This window comes from Delphinapterus leucas, chromosome 18 (assembly GCF_059928025.1).
Source record: "Delphinapterus leucas isolate spDelLeu-1000000601 "Yukka" chromosome 18, BTC_Dleu_Yukka2, whole genome shotgun sequence".
Classification (NCBI taxonomy): domain Eukaryota; kingdom Metazoa; phylum Chordata; class Mammalia; order Artiodactyla; family Monodontidae; genus Delphinapterus; species Delphinapterus leucas.
In genome coordinates this window covers 9,474,511-9,498,075 of record NC_143146.1, presented here as the reverse complement: position 1 = coordinate 9,498,075, position 23,565 = coordinate 9,474,511, and the positions used below count along the sequence as shown (strand labels likewise).

Genomic DNA, 23,565 nt, shown 5'->3' with positions numbered 1-23,565 from the left:
GTAATAAAATACATGTACTATCATAAAATATCATCCAAAGATTATTTTTGCTTTACTAAACAAAATTAACCAGTTCATAACCCCCTTTCACATACACACATGCACGCACACAGAGGCATGTATCTTGTCATTTCACATTTTTGGTTTGCTTTAGGAATACTTCAGATAATAATGCAAGCTTGAAAGATTTTTATGGTAATCATTTCATCTCTTGAGAGATATTCAGAGATACTTATTTTTTAAAAAGTCATTAGCTTATTAAGCATAGGCTAAGAGTTGAAATATTTTAAACATGTGCATCTTTACGTGTATTTCTGTCAGCAAAGACATATTTTTATTTAAAAAAAGAGAATGGATCTCTTTGGTTGGTCCGGTGCACATTCCTTTGCAATGAGACTTTTTAAGCCTGGTTTATCATCTTGGCTATTAAAAGAAGCAGCAACTGATAAAGCAGTTTTTCTTTTTAACCAAAGTTTACAAAGAAGAGATTAAGAGAGTTTCTAGTCCATGAAATGATGTACTCTAGGCTGATATCAGATTTTTTTTCTTTTTTTCTGCAGAATGGTCCAGCACAAGCTGTTTAATGGTGCAGAAGAGTGGGAAAAAGTGAAGCTCTTATGTCACACTCTGGTTCTGCCACTTACAAGCTGTTATTTTCTTAGGAAAAATATTCCATCTTATTTTTCTCTTCTGACAAAAGAAGGTAATAATAAATATGTACACTGCGTAGCTGCTGTGAAATTCTAATGGGATAATGGATGTGTGCAAAACAATTAGCAGAGTACTGGATACTCTGTAGATTAGTGTGTGGTAACTACCATTGTTTTGTCGTATCTTCCATGTGGTTTCCCAGGTTTTACGCTCACACCACCACTCTGAGATAAGATTATAATCTCCGTGTTAGAGTTGAATCATTTAAAGCTTAGAGGTTCGGTGACTTTCCTATTGTCACAATGAACTCCTCTGCAAGTCTTCTGATTCCAAATCCAGAACATGCTTTCCCCGACTTGTCCTGCCTGGACCGTACCTTAAAGCAGGTAGGGGGCAGCCAGGGAACACTGTGTGGTGAGCATCTGGGTGAGAAGGGGCTGCTGCCCATGTTATTTGGCGACTAATCCAATAAGAAGAGGCTGCCAGGGATGAGTGGCCTTGGCCATCGGGAACCCGTGGTAGCCAGAGCACAAGCCCAACTGCAGAACTGAGGTTGTCTACGCTAAGGCACATTTGTAATATGAATTGGCCTTTGCTTTACTGGCTCTGGGGGAAAAGCAGGTTTTTCTTATTCATTACTCTGGATTCCAAGTCGAATTCCTCAGATACTGTCACGTTAATTATTTAAATCTGAATAGCTCCCTGCCCTGAAACAGCAGTCTTTGACATTTGCTGTCTTTTAGCTGATAATGGAGGAGAAAGATGTCGGATTCAAAGAAAAGGCAAAAATTTAAAAAAAAAAAAATTATGATACAAAATAAAAAACTAAAACCTGTGTCTCCTGAGAAAACAACTTATCAGTAGTCAAAGGAACCCCAGTCAGCTACATGAAAGGAAAATTGTAGAAGAAAAATGCAATCCATACAAATTTGAGATGACATTAATCTCGAACATGCCAGAAAATCCTCCCAGGCCATATATAATTCATAATAAAGGCACAGACTTTGGCTTGTGCAATCTGATGCCCTTACTTTACCTCCACATACTTGAGCGGCATGAATCAATAAATGTGCTCTTTCTCCATCTAAATGAATCAGAGAATCCAATTTCTTATTGACTCTAAAATCATTATTCCAGGACAGAGCACCCAGATGGAACAGATTTTCACAAAACTTCACTGTCACCGTGAACCTTTCTTTCTCTTTTGGATGGGTTTAATAATTTTGAGCCTTCTAATAATTTGCTAGGTTCCAAACAGAAGATGCGAATAATTTTTTAAAATTCCAAATCGTCATAAATATCCATTGTTTGCCTGCCTGAGTGTTATGGTTTGAATTGTGTCCCCCCGAGATTCATATGCTGTGGTCCTAAGCCACAATACTGCAGAACGTGACCTTAGCTGGAAATTGGGTTGTTGTAGATGTAATTACTTAAGATGAAGTCATACTGGAGGAGGGTGGGCCCCTCCTCAGACATCAGACACCAATGTCCTTACAGAAAGTAGAAATTTGAATACAGATACACATGTAGGAAGAACACCTTGTGAACATGAAGGGAGAGATGGGGAGAGGCATCTATAAGTCAAGGAAAACTGAAGATTGACACAAACCACCAGAAGCTGGGGGAGGGGCATTGGACAGATTCTCCCTTGCAGACTCAGAAGGAATCAGCCTAGCTGACACACTGATCTTGAACTTCCAGCCTCTGGAACTGGGAGACAATAGATTTCTGTTGTTGAAGGCCCCCAGTTTGTGGTACTTTGTTACATCAGCTCTCCTAGCAAGCTAATACATAGAGGTTGTCTCAGCAACATGCTCCTGGAACTTGGTGTTCTGTTTTCCAGTTTTAAAAGATTTAAAAACAAATGGAAATACAAAGGCAAAGTCTAAGGGAGTTTATCTCCTTTCAAGGCCAAGTGTGGATGATTCAAACGTTTTAAGAGGAAAATCAATAAGAAATGCCTGTCAAATACCTATACTTCCTTCTGCTTCAGGAGCCAGTATAAGTCAATAGATTAATAAACTCATAAAATTAAAGGCTTTCTAGATCTTATACATCAAACTACCTTGGGAGTTGAGGGAAATTCTCATAAGCAAAGCAACAAAACCATGTAGTTTGGGAACCACACGTCATGGTCCTTACAACCTCCATCACCATAACCACTGACTTTTACAGATCACTGTAGAACTTGCAGAAATTGTAGCTACACCTAGCTCAGTACAGACATCCAGTAACTGAAAGCCATCAATATACCCATCTTAGAAATAAACTGATGTTCTGACTGATCATTGGGATTGGGAAATTAAATTAGTTGATAAATGCATCTGTATCTATTCTTCATTTTAAGAGTTAAAGCATTATACACTGATTAGGAAATTAAATGAAAATGAATTAATTTGTAACCAACATATCATTATGATATCTTTTCCAAAATATATTACACTAAGTGCTTCTCTTAAAGGTTCATTTCAGAGTAATTTGAAAATTTTCAAATCAAAACCTGGTTCAAATCTTTTATCAATAGATACCTGGTCCTCTTAAAAGTGGATGATTATTTAAAACCAAATTTAGTTAGCAGCAAATAAACACACATATTGTCTCCACAGCGATATTTTAGATGATGACAGTTTCATCCAACAACCTGTGAAATTAAGTATTTTCAAGTAACTCTTATTCTGATTGACAATACTTTCAAGAAAGTCTAGCATTTTGATGCTTCCTTTTTTACTTTCTGTTAAACTATTTGGATGGAAAAACTCCAGTCTCATATTAGAAATCTTAACCTCTGCTTGATTTTTTACAACAAAAAGCAAACAAAAAATAGCTTTCAAGACGTTTGTTTTCAGAAAGTTGATGTGGTATATACACATGTAAACACCAGAATAATACTTGTCAGGATCATCCTATATCTTTCTAGAAGTTTCACAATCCCATATCTACCATCAAAACCCTAAAATATTTGAAAACCAAAAGTTTATTTGAACACATTTGGTGGCAAACCCTGACCTGAACAGATATGTTGGTCTCTGCAGCTCTTATTTATCCCACTTGGTATAAACAGTCATAGTCTTCTGCAGATATATTAAAGTGCTGAGGTGCTGCCCAGATCCCAATAGTTATAGACAGTACATGACACACTATATATACAATAGTACACGATATTATATAGATACAATACGATAGACATCTAAAATTTTTTTAAATCTTAATTTTGAAATATATCTTCCTTCCCCAAGGATTTGAGGTAAGGGATTATGAATTTTATGTTGTTTTAACACATTCTACCTCACACCAATAAAAGAAATTAATCAACCAATTCTTGTTAGATACCGATTGTGTACTAGATTATGCAAATAGGACAGTCTTCATTCGTTAACAGTTTATAACTTAATTGAGGTAATAAAAACACACATCCACTAAAAGAAAAATTGTTCTATAACAAATGTCACAGATTGTCCAAGATTAACTGCCAAATCAGAGATATAAAATCCTCCATTTTTCTATTCCTTGCCCAAGCAGGCATCATTCTCTCCCTCTGAGAAAGAGATTGCCTGAAAACACTCCTAAACCAGGCAATCTCACTTGGCACGTAAGAAGAAAATGCCTGCCACCCCAGGCAAATAAGTGTAGAAAATAAGGTCATCAAGTCAAAACACAATAAATGTATTAGGTTGAACTAAGCTTAACGGAGACCCATAAAGACCCTGTAGTACTTAGTGAAGTTTCCCCACCATGAACCAATACTTATTCTAGCACTTCTAAGTGTCAGATACTTGATCAGTGCTTTATAAGTGTTACATCATTTAATCCTCATACAAGCCCAGGGGCAGATATTCATCTCTCAGAAAAAAACTTCAGAGAAGTTAAGCGACACATACAAATGGCCTAGAACTCCTAATTTGCAGAGTTGGGTTTTGGAAGCGGATTCATATATCCGACTCAAAAGTTTATACTCTTTCTACCAGTTTTCCTTATAGGCGACAGTCAGAGTATATCACAGGGAAAGAGACTGAAAGGATCCACTTTGAAAAATTATACTTGGGACTTCCGGGAAGATGGCGGAAGAGTAAGAGGCGGAGATCACCTTCCTCCCCACAGATACACCAGAAATACATCTACATGTGGAACAACTCCTACAGAACACCTACTGAACGCTGTCAGACGACCTCAGGCCTCCCAAAAGGCAAGAAACCCCCTACGTACCTGGAGGTGATTAAGAACGCTGCTTAATGGAGCTCCAGAGACGGCCGCGAGCTGCGACTAAAAGCGCGGACCCCAGAGACAGGCATGAGACGCAAAAGCTGCTGCTGCCGCCACCAAGAAGCCTGTGTGCGAGCACAGGTCACTCTCCACACCTCCCTTCCGGGGAGCCTGTGCAGCCCGCCACTGCCAGTGTCCCACGATAAAAGGAAAACTTCCCCCGGAGAACGCACAGCGCGCCTCAGGCTGGTGCAACGTCACGCCGGCGCGACCTCACGCCGGCCTCTGCCGCTGCAGGCCCGCCCCGCACTCCGTGCCCCTCCCTCCCCCGCAGCCTGAGTGAGGCACAGTCCCGGAAGCAGCTGCTCCTTTAACCCCTTCCTGTCTGAGCGAAGAACAGACACTCTCCAGCGACCTACACGCAGAGGCGGGGCCAAATCCAAAGCTGAGCCCCAGGAGCTGTGCGAACAAAGAAGAGAAAGGGAAATCTCTCTCACCAGCCTCAGAAGCAGCGGATTAAAGCTCCACAATCAACTTGATGTACCTGCATCAGTGGAATACATGAATCAACAACGAATCATCCCAAATTGAGGAGGTGAACTTTGCGAGCAAGATTTATGATTTTTTTCCCTTTTTCCTCTTTTTGTGAGTGTGTATGTGTATGCTTCTGTGTGAGATTTTGTCTGTATAGCTTTGCTTCCACCATTTGTCCTAGGGTTCTATCCGTCCGTTTTTTTGTTTTATTTTTTTAATTTTTTTCTTAATAATTATTTTTTATTTTAAAAATTTTATTATATTTTATCTTACTTTTATTTTACTTTATCTTCTTTCTTTCTTTTTTTCCTTCCTTCCCTCCTTCCTTCCTTCCTTCCTCCCTCCCTCCCTCCTTTCTTTCTTTTTTCTACTTCTACTAATTCTTTCTACTTTTTCTCCCTTTTATTCTGAGCCGTGTGGATGAAAGGCTCTTGGTGCTGCAGCCAGGAGTCAGTGCTGTGCCTCTGACGTGGGAGAGCCAACTTCAGGACACTGGTCCACAAGAGACATCCCAGCTCCACATAATATCAAACGGCAAAAATCTCCCAGAGATCTCCATCTCAACACCAGCACCCAGCTTCACTCAACGACCAGCAAGCTACAGTGCTGGACATCTTATGCCAAACAACTAGCAAGACAGGAACACAACCCCACCCATTAGCAGAGAGGCTGCCTAAGATCATAATAAGTCCACAGACACCCCAAAACACACCACCAGACGTGGACCTGCCCACCAGAGAGACAAGATCCAGCCTCATCCACCAGAACACAGGCACTTGTCCCCTCCACCAGGAAGCCTACACAACCCACTGAACCAACCTTAGCCACTGGGGACAGACACCAAAAACAACGGGAACTACGAACCTGCAGCCTGCAAAAAGGAGACCCTAAACACAGTAAGATAAGCAAAATGAGAAGACAGAAAAACACACAGCAGATGAAGGAGCAAGATAAACACCCATCAGACCTAACAAATGAAGAGGAAATAGGCAGTCTACCTGAAAAAGAATTCAGAATAATGGTAGTAAAGATGATCCAAAATCTTGGAAATAGAATAGACAAAATGCAAGAAAAATTTAACAAGGACCTAGAAGAACTAAAGATGAAACAAGCAATGGTGAACAACACAATAAATGAAATGAAAAATACTCTATATGGAATCAATAGCAGAATAACTGAGGCAGAAGAACGGATAAGTGACCTGGAAGATAAAATAGTGGAAATAACTACTGCAGAGCAGAATAAAGAAAAAAAGAATGAGAAGAATATAGGACAGTCTCAGAGACCTCTGGGACAACATTCAACGCACCAACATTCAAATTATAGGGGTTCCAGAAGAAGAAGAGAAAAAGAAAGGGACTGAGAAAATATTTGAAGAGATTATAGTTGAAAACTTCCCTAATATGGGAAAGGAAATAGTTAATCAACTCCAGGAAGCACACAGAGTCCCATACAGGATAAATCCATGGAGAAATACGCCAAGACACATATTAATCAAAATGTCAAAAATTAAATACAAAGAAAACATGTTAAAAGCAGCAAGGGAAAGACAACAAATAACACACAAGGGAATCCCCATAAGGTTAACAGCTTATCTTTCAGCAGAAACTCTGCAAGCCAGAAGGGACTGGCAGGACATATTTAAAGTGATGAAGGAGAAAAACCTGCAACCAAGATTACTCTACCCAGCAAGGATCTCATTCAGATTTGATGGAGAAATTAAAACCTTTACAGACAAGCAAAAGCTGAGAGAGTTCAGCACCACAAACCAGCTCTACAACAACTGCTAAAGGAACTTCTCTAGGCAAGAAACACAAGAGAAGAAAAAGACCTACAATAACGAACCCAAAACAATTAAGAAAATGGGAATGGGAACATACATATCGATAATTACCTTAAATGTAAATGGACTAAATGCTCCCACCAAAAGACACAGATTGGCTGAATGGAAACAAAAACAAGACCCATATATTTGCTGTCTACAAGAGACCCACTTCAGACCTAGAGACACATACAGACTGAAAGTGAGGGGATGGAAAAGATATTTCATGCAAATGGAAACCAAAAGAAAGCTGGAGTAGCAATTCTCATATCAGACAAAATAGACTTTAAAATAAAGACTATTAGAAGAGACAAAGAAGGACACTACATAGTGATCAAGGGATCGATCCAAGAAGAAGATAGAACAATTGTAAATATTTATGCACCCAACATAGGAGCACCTCAATACATAAGGCAAATACTAACAGCCATAAAAGGGGAAACCGACAGTAACGCATTCATAGTAGGAGACTTTAACACCCCACTTTCACCAATGGACAGATCATCCAAAATGAAAATAAATAAGGAAACACAAGCTTTAAATGATACATTAAACAAGATGGACTTACTGATATTTATAGGACATTCCATCCAAAAACAACAGAATACACATTTTTCTCAAGTGCTCATGGAACATTCTCCAGGATAGATCATATCTTGGGTCACAAATCAAGCCTTGGTAAATTTAAGAAAATTGAAATTGTATCAAGTATCTTTTCTGACCACAACGCCATGAGACTAGATATCAATTACAGGAAAAGATCTGTAAAATATACAAACACATGGAGGCTAAACAATACACTACCTAATAACGAAGTGATCACTGAAGAAATCAAAGAGGAAATCAAAAAATACCTAGAAAAAATGACAATGGAGACACGACGACCCAAAATCTATGGGATGCAGCAAAAGCAGTTCTAAGAGGGAAGTTTACAGCAATACAATCCTACCTTAAGAAACAGGAAACATCTCGAATAAACAACCTGACCTTACACCTAAAGCAATTAGAGAAAGAAGAACAAAAAAACCCCAAAGTTAGCAGAAGGAAAGAAATCATAAAAATCAGATCAGAAATAAATGAAAAAGAAATGAAACAAACGATAGCAAAGATCAATAAAACTAAAAGCTGGTTCTTTGAAAGGATAAACAAAATTGATAAACCATTAGCCAGACTCATCAAGAAAAAAAGGGAGAATACTCAAATCAATAGAATTAGAAATGAAAAAGGAGAAGTAACAACTGACACTGCAGAAATACAAAAGATCATGAGAGATTACTACAAGCAACTCTATGCCAATAAAATGGACAACCTGGAAGAAATGGACAAATTCTTAGAAAGGCACAACCTGTCAAGACTGAATCAGGAAGAAATAGAAAATATGAACAGACCAATCACAAGCACTGAAATTGAAACTGTGATTAAAAATCTTCCAACAAACAAAAGCCCAGGACCAGATGGCTTCACAGGCGAATTCTATCAAACATTTAGAGAAGAGCTATCACCTATCCTTCTCAAACTCTTCCAAAATATAGCAGAGGGAGGAACACTCCCCAACTCATTCTACGAGGCCACCATCACCCTGATACCAAAACCAGACAAGGATGTCACAAAGAAAGAAAACTACAGGCCAATATCAGTGATGAACATAGATGCAAAAATCCTCAACAAAATACTAGCAAACAGAATCCAACAGCACATTAAAAGGATCATACACCATGATCAAGTGGGCTTTATTCCAGGAATGCAAGGATTCTTCAATATACACAAATCAATCAACGTGATACACCATATTAACAAATTGAAGGAGAAAAACCGTATGATCATCTCAATAGGTGCAGAGAAAGCTTTTGACAAAATTCAACACCCATTTATGATAAAAACCCTGCAGAAAGTAGGCATAGAGGGAACTTTCCTCAACATAATAAAGGCCATATATGACAAACCCACAGCCAACATCATCCTCAATGGTGAAAAACTGAAAGCATTTCCACTAAGATCAGGAACAAGACAAGGTTGCCCACTCTCACCACTCTTATTCAACATAGTTTTGGAAGTTTTAGCCACAGCAATCAGAGAAGAAAAGGAAATAAAAGGAATCCAAATCGGAAAAGAAGAAGTAAAGCTGTCACTGTTTGCAGATTACATGATACTATACATAGAGAATCCTAAAGATGATACCAGAAAACTACTAGAGCTAATCAATGAATTGGGTAAAGTAGCAGGATACAAAATTAATGCACAGAAATCTCTGGCATTCCTATACACTAATGATGAAAAATCTGAAAGTGAAATCAAGAAAACACTCCCATTTACGATTGCAACAAAAAGAATAAAATATCTAGGAATAAACCTACCTAAGGAGACAAAAGACCTGTATGCAGAAAATTATAAGACACTGATGAAAGAAATTAAAGATGATACAAATAGATGGAGAGATATACCATGTTCTTGGATTGGAAGAATCAACATTGTGAAAATGACTCTACTACCCAAAGCAATCTACAGATTCAATGCAATCCCTATGAAACTACCACTGGCATTTTTCACAGAACTAGAACAAAAAATTTCACAATTTGTATGGAAACACAAAAGACCCCGAATAGCCAAAGCAATCTTGAGAATGAAAAACGGAGCTGGAGGAATCAGGCTTCTTGACTTCAGACTATACTACAAAGCTACAGTAATCAAGACAGTATGGTACTGGCACAAAAACAGAAATATAGATCAATGGAACAGGATAGAAAGCCCAGAGATAAACCCACGCACATATGGTCACCTTATCTTTGATAAAGGAGGCAGGAATGTACAGTGGAGAAAAGACAGCCTGTTCAATAAGTGGTGCTGGGAAAACTGGACAGCTACATGTAAAAGTATGAGATTGGATCACTCCCTAACACCATGCACAAAGATAAGCTCAAGGTGGATTAAAGACCTAAATGTAAGGCCAGAAACTACCAAACTCTTAGAGGAAAACATAGGCATGACACTCTATGACATAAATCACAGCAAGGTCCTTTTTGACCCACCTCCTAGAGAAATGGAAATAAAAACAAAAATAAACAAATGGGACCTAATGAAACTTAAAGGCTTTTGTGCAGCAAAGGAAACCATAAACAAGACCAAAAGACAACCCTCAGAATGGGAGAAAATATTTGCAAATGAAGCAACTGACAAAGGATTCATCTCCAAAATTTATAAGCAGCCCATGCAGCTTAATAACAAAAAAACAAACAACCCAATCCAAAAATGGGCAGAAAACCTAAATAGACATTTCTCCAAAGAATATATACAGACTGCCAACAAACACATGAAAGAATGCTCAACATCACTAATCATTAGAGAAATGCAAATCAAAACTACAGTGAGATATCATCTCACACCAGTCAGAATGTCCATCATCAAAGAATCTAGAAACAATAAATGCTGGAGAGGGTGTGGAGAAAAGGGAACCCTCTTACACTGTTGGTGGGAATGTAAATTGATACAGCCACTGTGGAGAACAGTATGGAGGTTCCTTAAAAAACTACAAATAGAACTACCATATGACCCAGCAATGCCACTACTGGGCATATACCCTGAGAAAACCATAATTCAAAAAGAGTCATGTACCAAAATGTTCATTGCAGCTCTATTTACAATAGCCCGGAGATGGAAACAACCTGAGTGTCCATCATCGGATGAATGGATAAAGAAGATGTGGCACATATATACAATGGAATATTACTCAGCCATAAAAAGAAACGAAATTGAGCTATTTGTAATGAGGTGAATAGACCTAGAGTCTGTCATACAGAGTGAAGTAAGTCAGAAAGAGAGAGACAAATACCGTATGCTAACACATATATATGGAATTTAAAAAAGAAAAAAATGTCATGAAGAACCTAGGGGTGAAACAGGAATAAAGACACAGACTTACTAGAGAATGGAGTTGAGGATACGGGGAGGGGGAAGGGTAAGGTGTGACAAAGCGAGAGAGAGGCATGGACATATATATACTACCAAACGTAAGGTAGATAGCTAGTGGGAAGCAGCCGCATAGCACAGGGAGATCAGCTCGGTACTTTGTGACCGCCTGGAGGGGTGGGATAGGGAGGGTGGGAGGGAGGGAGACGCAAGAGGGAAGAGATATGGGAACATATGTATATATATAACTGATTCATTTTGTTGTGAAGCTGAAACTAACATATCATTGTAAAGCAATTATACTCCAATAAAGATGTTAAAATTAAAAAAAATTATACTTGGGAATCCTGATCTTACTTATGCCACTCTACAAATTCTCCCCTACCATGACTTTATTCAGTGATTATATCATTACATACAAAAGTAAATAGAATTTCGGTTCTACTTTCTTTATATGTCATCTCCTTTGTTTTTACTAGATTTCCAGTTGCATGAGAATAGAGGCTCAACACCTAACACAGTACTGGCAGATAGAACTCACTCAACAAGTTTTATGTGAATGAATGAAGCTGTCAGTGCTCAAATTCCTTTAGACAGCAGGCATGTGGGCAACATTTATCTAATGGTTGATATGTATGTCTCCACAGTTATGGACATTTCCTCATGGTTTTCACACCATCCTTAGGAACAAGGCAAGACAGAATAGACTAAATGTAAAGAAGGAAAAACCAATCTGTTGTCACTTATGCAAGACGCTACTGAGTTCTTTTTTTAAAATGAAGCTTAAGGAGTAAGATTACATTTTGAGAAATAAAAGTTAACCATGATATTAAAAGGCTGAAACTTTTGACCATACTTTTCTGGTAGGAGATACCATACTAATAATTTCCTTACAAAAATAAATTAAAATATTAGTGTATTTAGAGATTTTCTTTCCTGGTGTTTTAGCACCCCTTTTATAATGGACATCAATTAGAGACTATACATTTATACGTAACTAAACACAAGCCATTTTGTAATGTGAGGGAGAGGTTCATACACCTCTGCTTGGCCAGCTCCCCTGTAAAATAATGGACAAAGCATACTGAGCTGCAGAATTACTTTCAGGATTAGAAAGTGTCCGTTTCATTAATCTCCTGCTCTCTACTGATTCCCAAATACTTCTACATCCCTCCCCTTCAGCAGCCTGCTGGACTCTGCACCTGAATGTCCCAAACCGGTTCAACTTCTGTGTCACTCTGTTTCTCCCCTCCTTTTCCACTCCTCCTCTCACCGCAAGTTATCAAGGTCCCTCCTTCTACATTCCCTAGGTCATTATCAGATTCATCCCTCCTTTTAACTTATCCCCACCATAAAACCAATCACCAAATCCCATCAGTGTTACTTCCAAAGTATCTTCTGAAACTAGCTTCCCTGTCTGTCCCCACGGTCCAGCCTTCAGTTTTGGTTCTCTTCACCTTCTACTTGGATTACTGCACAAGCAGGTGACAGTTTCCCTCTACTCCAGTCCAATATCCACACTACAGTCCCAATTTTCTACCTAAAAATAAAATCTGACCTTACCCACTTAAGACTTGGCCAGTTCCACATTTGTTTCTCACAGTTCAATGCCCCATTTGCAGCACACAAGGATCCAACCTAGTTTTTCAGCCTATCTCCTGTCTCACACATGTGTTTTTCTAATCACTTGGATTTTTTGCATCATCTCCAATATATGCTGAGTCCTTTCTGAGTCTCTGCTTTCGCACACGTTTTTCCCTCTGCCTGACTTGCCTCTCCCTGCCTCAATGTCTGGCAAAATCCAAGATGCCCTTTGCGACCCAGATCAAATGTCATCTGCTCTGTGAAGCATTTATTGATTTCCCCAGGAAGGACTAATCTCTTTTATCTTTCTGTGTTTTCACAGTATTTCATTCATTCTCCAAACAGCAGTCAAGGGGATCTTTTCGAAACATAACTAAGATTATAACGTATTCCCGTGGAACATGTGCAATTTGCTCTTTATTCCACTGAGAATAAACTCTAAACTCCTTACCCTGTCCTACTCAAGAGCTTCCCTTAGAACTAGGAAGTGGGCCTCTGCCTTGGGCCCCACCATTCAGCAGATCAAAAACACACCCATGATTCATTTATTAACGAACACACGGGTGCCTCTGTCACTTGGATCTGGAGTTCAGTGATGGCACTTCGTGGGGGGCAGGGGGTGGGCAGCAGACCACAGTTCAATGGTCAGATCCAGCCTGCCTGACTTTGTCAATAAAGCTTTATTGGAACACAGCCACGTCCGTTCATTTACCAGTTGTCTAAAGCTCCTCTTGCTGGCTACCTGTTACAAATTGTATGGCTCGGAAAGCCAAAAATATTTGGCACTTTACAGAAAAATTTGCCAGCCCCTCGCAGAGCCTGTAACCCTGAGCATCTACTCTTGTGACCACCCACACTCAGGCCCAAAGAAACACTTCTCAACGTCTGTTGACCTTTGTTCTCAAAACAAAGGCTACTTTTTGTCCAAGTGATACAAAGGTCCATAGGTTGTGTCACCAGCATCAAAAACTGACATTTCTTTGGGAGCCAGGGAGGATTTGAGTTTTTTAGATAGAATTAGGTATAGTAATTATCCCGTCAAATCCTTCCTCTGAGACAATACGGATGTGGTAGACACCTATGTAATAAAATATTATTTCCCCAAAATGCTAAGTGTCCATTTTCTTACTTTTCTTCATGTTCTTATTTGTGGTTCCAAAGGTACTCACAATTTATCACATTGTGTTCAACAGTGGTGCATGGCAGTCAAGAAACATCCTGTAATATTAAAACATTCATTTTTGCCTTAAATTTAAATATAAGTTGGTCTAGATATAAAATGCATGAAGCGTGATCCTAACTCTACCCTCACAAGTATTCAACACTGAATACCAGCAATGAATGACATTTATAAAATATAATATAGACATATAAAAACTAAAATGAACATAATTTTATATTTATATAAAATATAATTAAAATTTTAAAATAAATAATTTTGACATACATGTTTTATAATTAGTATTTCCCTTTTAGTATAAACATAATTTTGAATATTTTATTTTTTTATGTTTTTAATTTTTTTTGAATATTTTAGAAAAACGATTTTTGAAAATATATTTAAACATTTTTCAACTTTTCTGATTTGCCTTGACTTGCATTTTTGGTGATGCATTTAAATTTTGTACACTTCGAACACAGTTACATTTTATTTTTTAATCCTTTAGATCATTGCAGCCAATAAAATATGTTATGGACTGTTATTTATTTAAGCTTAATTAGTGATTTTGCTAAAATGAAAGCAAGAAAAATAAAATCTAAGGAGCAATGATATAATTGTTTCTACAAATTATGAGTGTTTTTCTTACCTTATGAATACACGATTACTGACCCATTTACAGAACATCAAAAAATAAGCAGTAATAAAGAAAATCAGTCATCTTGAATCATTTGCTAACATTTAGTCATCCAAATCTTATTGTTTGATGGGTATTTTAAAATCTTGCCTTTGTGAAGGCATATTTGTCAAGGCAGAAGAGAGAGAATATAGTCCAGTCCAGTCAACGCAGTCCAGTGATTCTGATCTATAAGGTTAGCTCTTTAGACCTATGGCATATGGGTCTCCATTTTCCCTCCTGCCTGGGTCCCACAGCTGGAGAGGGGGTGGGCCTGCTTATGGGGCTCAGTGTCTGGCCCCTAGGTTCCTAGGTTCCTGCCTCACTCCTAGCTGCTTCCCCTGGGAGCACATGCACCCCCGTTCTCTCTATAGGAGGTACAGAGATTCCTGAGGCCAGACTCATTTGATATTCGGACCCCAGGTTGCAGCTTGGCCTGCTGGACCAACAACCTAAGGGAATTTCCCAGATTCCTTATCACATCAGTTGTCTTGTTTTCCTCACAATGCCCTTGGCAACCTGATATCTCTTTATTAATTTGTTAACTTAACATCTGACTCGTCCAGATATTGATGATCTATGCCATTATAATAGAAAATGAAGCAAGATAGTAAAAGAAGAATGAAGAAATCAAGTTATCAAGGACTAGTAGGGAGCATGAAATCAATTAAATACAGAGAAATAAATCCTGACAAACATTCTAAGCAGTGTTACAAAATTAATGCCTCACAATATTTTGATAGAGATTATCTATTCCTTACAAAAAGTTTTTATCACTTTAAATTAAAAAGAAAAAAGAAATGAGCAAGAAACATCAGCAAAAAGTCCTGATTACAAAAGGAAGACACAGCCACTAGAAATAATGTTTTTCAAAAATTTTTAGACTTTATCATTTAAGTAAAAAGAAAAAGGTTAGAAAACTATAGTTGCTGTAATTACAAGTTTCTTTTTCAAGTAAAATTTTAAAAATCAAAGCAAATAAAATTAATGGTGATCATCTCTAGTTCACGAAGCTATCGGTGATTTTAATTTTATTCTTTATGCTTTTCTGTACTTCTCATATTTTCTCAAAGGAGCATATACTATCAGTGTAATCAGATTTTTATCTTATTTTTATTAGTACAAATATTTCAATTTGGCCTTTTATTATCTCCAACAACACTTTAAATGTAGTATAGCCTACAGGTCCTTCCTTGGTGTGCTACTATCTCACTATATGGGCTTTTTCAAATCCATAGCTTCAAATGTCATCTGTGTACTGACAACACACCCAAATATATGTAACTACTTATTAAACATCTTCACTTGTTGATGTGGACGAAGCTTACACAAATAATGTATGTTCAAAATGGAAATCACTCTTCTTCAACAAGTCATTCCTCTTTTCTAGAGTTAACTATTTCATCAAAGGCATTTAATTTACCCAGCTGCCCAGATTAGCAGAAGGATGTTGAAGAATCATAGTATTAGAGTGAATGATGGTTTTAGGGGAGAAATGACATTTGAGATGGGCCTCAAAAAATTACTAAGGTACCACCAAGTGTAAAACTAGGACATGATTTGCTCATGAAAAATCACCACATCTTATCAGAGGTCAGAATGAAAACTGAAGTCATGCAAATAAAGCATCTTTAATTTGAGACACCTAAAGACAGAGATGATCAGCTTCAGATGAGTTCCTACCTAAAGGTATACTGAGCTGATCACCAACATAGTTGAAAAAATTATTGTTTGTGCTTTTGAGACACAAAGTGCAAAGTAAGCCTCTGCTGACAGTGGCCTAGAGAGATACTGGCTTCCACCCTTCCTTTCAGAGATCTGAAGACAATATGTTTCATGCATGGACTTAGAAGTGGTTTATGTGTTTCTTAAAATTTCAAAGGAGATGTATTGCTTTGGTTAAGTCCAAGAACATGACAAATGAACACCTGAATTTTGATGTCAGAAAATGTTCATTTATGTTGCATTTTCTTGTATCACATTTAATACAAATTGAGGACCCTCTTCAAATCAGTTTTAAACAGCTCAGAAGAAGAAAAATCTACTGCCTCTATTATGTGAATATCAAAAACCAAAACAGTATATGTAAAACTTAATCTAAATATATGTTACATTTATGGGAAAAAACAAAATGAAAATAAAAGGTAGCCTTAAAAATCAAGGCATTTATATAGCACACAATTCAAATATGTATAATTATTTCTTTTAACAAGCTATAGAACATAAAAAGAAAACTGAATGCTAATTTCTATCATATATATCAGGTAAGTGATATTATAATATCACTCTCTTTTCAAAACTAAAATGTTTTCATGAGAAACAATTCCAGAAGTTTATACACTGTTTAACTAAATATCATTATTATTGAAATAATTAATCAGTTTCAGCTCGGATTCCAGATCTATTAGGTCTGGATGGATGGATGTCATATGAAGGAGAAAGGAGATTGGACTTGTAGAAGTTTCCAGCACAGAAATACCCCTTTCTTTAGGGATATATATAATCACTGAAGAAGTTTATAATGTCTAACTTGTGGCTCAAGGTAAATCATTCATATGTGATCTGATAAGAGGTCTACGTTCTGTCACTAGGAATCAAGGTCAAATGGAGCCCAGTACCCTGGCTCCTTCGCTCAAAACTTAACTTCAATCAACAGCAAAGCTCAGGAGTTTCCAGATACGTAACAATATAGTTTAAAACACCCCTTCAAAACACTTCTCCCAAATTAGCGTCTCTACCATTTTGAAAATGTATTCCAGAAGTATCAGAAAGATAACATTGCTTATTTTAAAATACATGAAAGAGCAATAAATAACACACGCTTGCAAAAAATTAAATACATACAATAAAAAGGTCACTGTTATTTGACCAGGGATTTACCAAATCATCAAGTAACTTAATGACTATCGATCATTTTTCAGTCATTATCTATGGTTATCTAACCTAATAAAAGAGTATTCAGGCAATTCTGTTTTCAACATACTAAAAGTTATTTTCATGATATAGAGTTTGAGTAGAGGAATGTAGCCCTTGGCTCTATTTAAGCATATTTCAGACGTAACTAGTTAAGAATGTCAGTGCACAAGAGTACGCGTAAGTAATACACTAATAACATCTGGCTGAAAATACACCCTGATTTTAAGCAGGGGATCATTAATGTATTATGAATCCATACTAATTATCATGGTAGAATGCCCAGAATTTTAAACGGGAAACTAATTCATAATAGTAATTTCTATTTTTAAAAAATTAAGCTTAGTTCAATGTGTAATAAGTACCTTACCATTTGCCCAAAATTATCATTGTTACTGTAGCATATGATTTGAGAACATCTTTAAAAGTTATTACTTTTTCTGACATCTAATTTGCATCAAGTTCTTAATTTTCAACTGAAAACCAATCAGGCACTCCAGAATAGAAGAACCAGTGAGATTACCTTCTCAGTAACAGCGCTATTTTACCGAAGCCAGTGAGCAGAAAAGACACTGACAGGCCTGAGTTTTTTACCATCAAATATATTTCACTCTTTGAAGTTCATGTTTACAAACTTGCATCAAAAACGCTTATGGAGCCAAATAAATAGCACAATGCTTATCCCCTCCAATTTGCTTCGGACTTTCCAGATGACACATTCAGTGTTTCTAGTTTCAAGAAGGAAATATTCCTCTTCCACACACATTTCTCCCTTTATTCTTATGGGTCCTAAGTCCCAAGTGTCTTTCTCTAATTATGGCCTAATTATTATAGAATCCTAGTTACTCTTCCAATAAAATCCCTCTTGAATCTGCAGAATACCTGTCGCCTCTTAGCCCAAATGTTTATCACTTTGTACCCAGACTATTGCAGGAACCTCCAGGTCTCTGCTCAGGTTTTATTCCTCCCCACCCACACCATCCCTAGGCTCATGCCTGCATCATGAAATACACATATTAAAGCTTGCATGGGTCCCCCATGGCTTGCAGGAAAAAAAAAATATATATATATATACTCAAAGCTCTCCACTGTCTGACATTAACTTATCCACTCACCATATCTCCTACTGTTTCCCAGCAAAAGCTCTTGTCCCCCACTTCACCCATTGAAACTATGCCTCTAGAGCAAACCTTGGTCTACATTGAAGTCCCATGTTTCCTGAGGTCTCCAACAGAAGTTCCCACAAAGTAAGCAATATGTATGTGAAGCTTGGAGTTATTTCAAGTCATGGGATCATCACATTTTCATGCTGAAAAGGTCATTTGAAATCATCTGGTTCAATTCTCTCATTTTGTAAACACGATTCCAAGTTGCAGTGAAAGATAATGAAGTAACTTGCATATGCCCACCCAGCTGGATACTGATAAATCAGAACAAGAATTCGCCTCCCAGAGAACTACCATTTTTGGTTATTTCATATCATGCAAATGATTTAGAAGCATTGCTAATGGTGATGAATGTGATGCAATGACATGCTTTCACTGCCTGCTGAAAACTGTCTTGAGACCCTATTCTCTCAAACCCCAATCCCTACATTTGAGCTATTACATAGAAAATGTTTCCATTTTACACTTTAAGATCAGTATTTTGACAAAGAAATTGAACTGTACCAATGAGTTTTCATGGCCTATGAGACAACTATGAGATATCTATTTAAATAAAACATGTTTTTCTAAACAAGATTTAATTTTTCCTCTGTGGACTACCATATAAAGACCTATTTTCACCTCCTGTCTTCACGCATAATGCCATGAAGTTAAACCACATACATATGTTTACTGCAGTTGGTAACTGGTTCTCTAAGGACTGCAACATTATTGGGCAGAAAAAAAGATGATGATCAATAAAACTTTTCTAAGCAAGCCTGAGGAAAAAGCAAGTGTGATCAAGTAACTTACAACTTTAAGAGCTTACACCACCAAATCTGCTAGCCTAGTTCCTCTCTAAATCATAGGTAAAGGAGGAGAAAAAGAAATCAAACCCAAGAGTTATTTCCTGCCCTTGGAAGCTCTCCTGTGTAGACAGTAGGTGGCAAAACAACAGGGGATAGAGCGCTGGATCAAGGTTGTAGGGAAAGTTTAAAAATAGTGTCTTTGTAGATAAGCAAAGAGAAAACTACCAAAGCAAATTTTCCGTTATCCACAGAAATCATAGTAAAATGTCTTTCAGAGAGGTTTGGGGTTGATGATCTGACACTCCAGCTGTCTTTGGTGGGTATTCAGTTTTTTAAGTTAATTACAGTAATCTATCTATTACTTGCCTTATTTTAACTTTCTGCTGGTCTCCCTCTGTTTACTATTTGTTGTACTTTTCCTTCCTCTTCTTGATAATATTTTATAACCATCACGTCAAGACTCAGTAACAATAAAACCATCCCCCTCAAATGCAAGAGTAAGCTGAGCTTCATCACTGTCTTTCTTGTGTAGATGTGTACAAGCAATTTTCTCAGATGTAACAGAAAGAGATCAATTTATTTTCCCGCTTTCTGTCTCCCGTCTTTGTACCCCAATAGTAGATAACTAGGTGCAGATACATCCAATCTTCCTCTACTCTTCATCCCTCCTTAGAAGATACCTACTGGGTAATAATATAGTGGCAATAGTTTCCTTTTATTGTCATTGAAGTGAAACTTGAATGCAAGAGATCTGGGTGATTGGGATAGGAGGAAGTCCAATTTCAGTCCTGAAAAATACTAATAGGTGAAAATCTGCTGTGGTAGGTGTGGGCACTGAATGCTTATAAACGGACTCAGTATTGGAAAAACGTAAATTGGGCTAAGACCACCCCCAAACACACAAAACAGAAATGGGAGATACAAATATCACTGTCTCCATGCAAACTACTGCAAAGTAAGAGAAAATCATGAAAACTGAGGGGCAAAGCTCATTTCCGTGATAGGATGCAAATAAGTATAATCTTTGTGGAAGAAGAACAGAAAACCATAAAGCAGGAAAGGTGGAGAATAAAGGTATTATAACCGGATGGTGGCGAGAAGGTTGAATTTTAGGACATAGAATTGCTATCCTTACTGAAGGCAGCAAAGAGAAGCATTAACTTCGGGGGCAAATTGAATCACTAATGTAAGGATGACCTGCAGAAGCTTTCCTAGAAGTTATAAGAAAATAAAAATCAATTTGTAGACAATAAAATAGAAGAGCCTACAAAAACAAAGGAGGGAGAGCAAAATATCATTCTCAGAATTAAAGGATTACGGAGAAATCATCAAGAACAAAAGCAGTACTTTTAAAAAGCCTGAAGAAGGAAACGTTTCCTAACTAATAAAAGTAATTTGTACTTCTATTTTTTTCAGCTATATATCATCCAGGAGTGGAATTGCTGGGTCATATGGTAGAACTACCAAGTGTTCATCAACAGATGAATGGGTAAAGAAGATGTGATATATACATTATATATGTATACACACACACACAATGGCATGCTACTCAACCATAAAATAGAACATTTTGCCATTTGCAGCAACATGGATGGACTTGGAGAGCATTAAGCTAAGTGAAATAAGTCAGACAGAGAAAGACAAATACTGTATACTATTATATATATGTGGAATCTAAAAAAATAAAACAAACTAGTGAATATAAGAAAGAAAAGAAGCAGACTCACAGATAAAGAGAACAAATCAGTGGTTACCAGCGGGGAGAGGGGAGAGAGGCAATACAGGGGTGGAGAGTGGGAGGTATAAACTACTGGGTGTAGGACAGGCTACAAGGATGTATTGTACAACACGGGGAATATAGTCAATATTTTGTAATAACTGTAAATGGAGTGTAACCTTTAAAATTGTATAAAAAGTTGTGTAAATGTTTTAAAGCCATTTGTATACAGGGCTCCACAAGTTTTAAACAAAATTAACAATAGCCCCCTCCCCAAATCCTGCCAGCATTGTCAACAAATATAGCACAATGGAGGGATATTGTACAGAGCTTGGCAGCAAAGCTCTTATGACCTGTTAATTTTACTCACAGCCGAGTTGCTTTACTGCGTGAGGAAACTAGAAAGACATTTTTGGATAAACAAAAACGGAACATATCACTCATTTACACTTCTGGAAAAAAAATCACCTGAAACCTCAGATGACAGAATAGTAACAAAGAACTTGGGGAATAGGGGAGTAAAGTTGTAAATTGAGGTCTCAAAAAGCAAATGTCTTACCAGAGGAAAACCAGTAATATAAATGTGCAAACTGGCTGATGCAAAGCCACAGAAGTAGCAGTATCTGTGGCAAACGTGAAATTTTACACCCCACCATTGAAATGCAAATGCTGAAATACATCCACTGCCTCCGTCCAGCTGGAGGGGCAGCAGTGTTCCACCTCTACTGTGAAAACACATTAGAGTTTTCCCTTCGTGGCTTCCCATCCCAAAACAGCTGCCCCTTGGATATCAGGTGGATTTTGAGGCCATGAGCAATCTTGGCCTTGCAGGGTTTCCTGAGTTTGCCCCTGTGCTCTACCCACTCCTCTCTATTCCACCACTGAGCATGCATCACGCCACATCCTTTACCATATAGTTCCTGAGGAACTTAGCACCACTTTTGATGACGGTTAAAATAACCACAGGTTTTGTTCTATTCCAGTACTAGCTAAGAGAGTCTAACGTGTATACATGACTGAAACGCTGTGTCAAGAAACCAAAATTCACCCAACAAAACACATTTCCCCTTTTTCCAAGTTGCATAGAGAAACACTATTGCCAATTTCATTGCAAGATATTTCTGCAGTACATTTAAAATCGGTGTTTAACTGACTCCTTAAATTTTACATTAATTGGCTAAGTCTTTCATGCTAATTGGGAAGAAGCAATAGCTACCAAATGGAAGATATCGCTGGTTGCACAATATTCTATATCAAAGACCTGATTATACTTGCATTAACTATGTTTAAAAATTCACATTAACTGTTGAACTTAAACTATGATAACCAACAAGGACCTACTGTATGGCACAGGGAACTCTACTCAATATTCTGGGATAACCTATATGAGAAAAGAATCGAAAAGAGAATGAATATATGCATACGTATAACTGAATCACTTTGCTGTACACCTGAAACTAACACAAAGTTGTAATTCAACTATACACCAATAAAGTTAAAATTTTAAAAAAGCTAAGAAAATACAGCAAAGTATCTATTTGATAAAATTCTGGATTATTTTCTATATTATATTTCTGTATTCAAAATTTTCTACATATGTGGTTTTCATATAAAGCAGATTAATAATTTAAAGTATTGTTCTAAAATTTGGGCAATGAATATGGATCATATTAAAATGAGAAATTATCTTTCAATAATTTATTTATAACAATTCATTATAAAATATAATAAAAGAAATAAAGTTGTAATCTGGTCGTTTGGCATGCAGATACATCATTTTCTCAGAACAGGCTTTTTTGAATTAATGGCATAATTGTTCATACATTCTGAATAACCCAAACCCTAATTACCAGTCAACGGGTGAAACACATTTTGTCCAAGATCATTTTCTGAAAGAACACCAGTGAAAAAGAAAGTTAAGATGAGGCCTTTCCTCAAGCCTTTTGCAAAAATAAATTCTAAGTTGTTAAAAAGGTAAATGTTAAAATAAACTGATGTAAATAAGAAATAAGAAAAGGTATATCAGTAAATATATGTGGAACTAGATTACACATTCTAAGTGTAAACCAGAGGAAAAGGATGGAGAGTGAAAATATCAAGAGATGAAACTACAAATACGAAAATTTTGCTACCATTGTTAGGTAAAAGTAAAGATCAATAAGATACATATCACTATAGAAAAAACATGCAAAGAATGTTCATAAACATGAACTCAGATATTCACCAATTCAAACCTCAAATTAAACATCAATACCAGCCTCTTTCTATTTTTAATTTTTTGGCATAGAAAACTGGCAGAAGTTTTTTTAATTTTAATATCTTATTCTGGTACATATGCAGGGAGTTTGATCAGTGCCTACTGATAAGAGCAAATTGTTATTTTTATGAAAGCAATTAGGCATTGAGAGTCTCAGAGTTTTTTTTTTCATAGCTTTGGTTTAACAATTCCACA

At 37.1% G+C, this 23,565-nt stretch overlaps 1 protein-coding gene across 2 annotated transcripts in view; it reads right to left on the bottom strand.

Annotated features, from left to right (window-relative positions):
• The window catches only part of FGF14 (fibroblast growth factor 14), a 626,541-nt gene that overhangs the window by 308,742 nt on the left and 294,234 nt on the right, over positions 1–23,565 (bottom strand). Inside the window, exon 1 of one of the 2 annotated variants that reach the window (XM_089899397.1) lies at positions 4,855–5,277. The exons of the other annotated variant lie outside the window; for it this stretch is intronic. The gene's annotated coding sequence lies outside the window, so the exon portion shown is untranslated. Of the gene's footprint in view, positions 1–4,854; positions 5,278–23,565 lie in introns of those variants that run through there. 2 annotated transcript variants of the gene reach the window in all.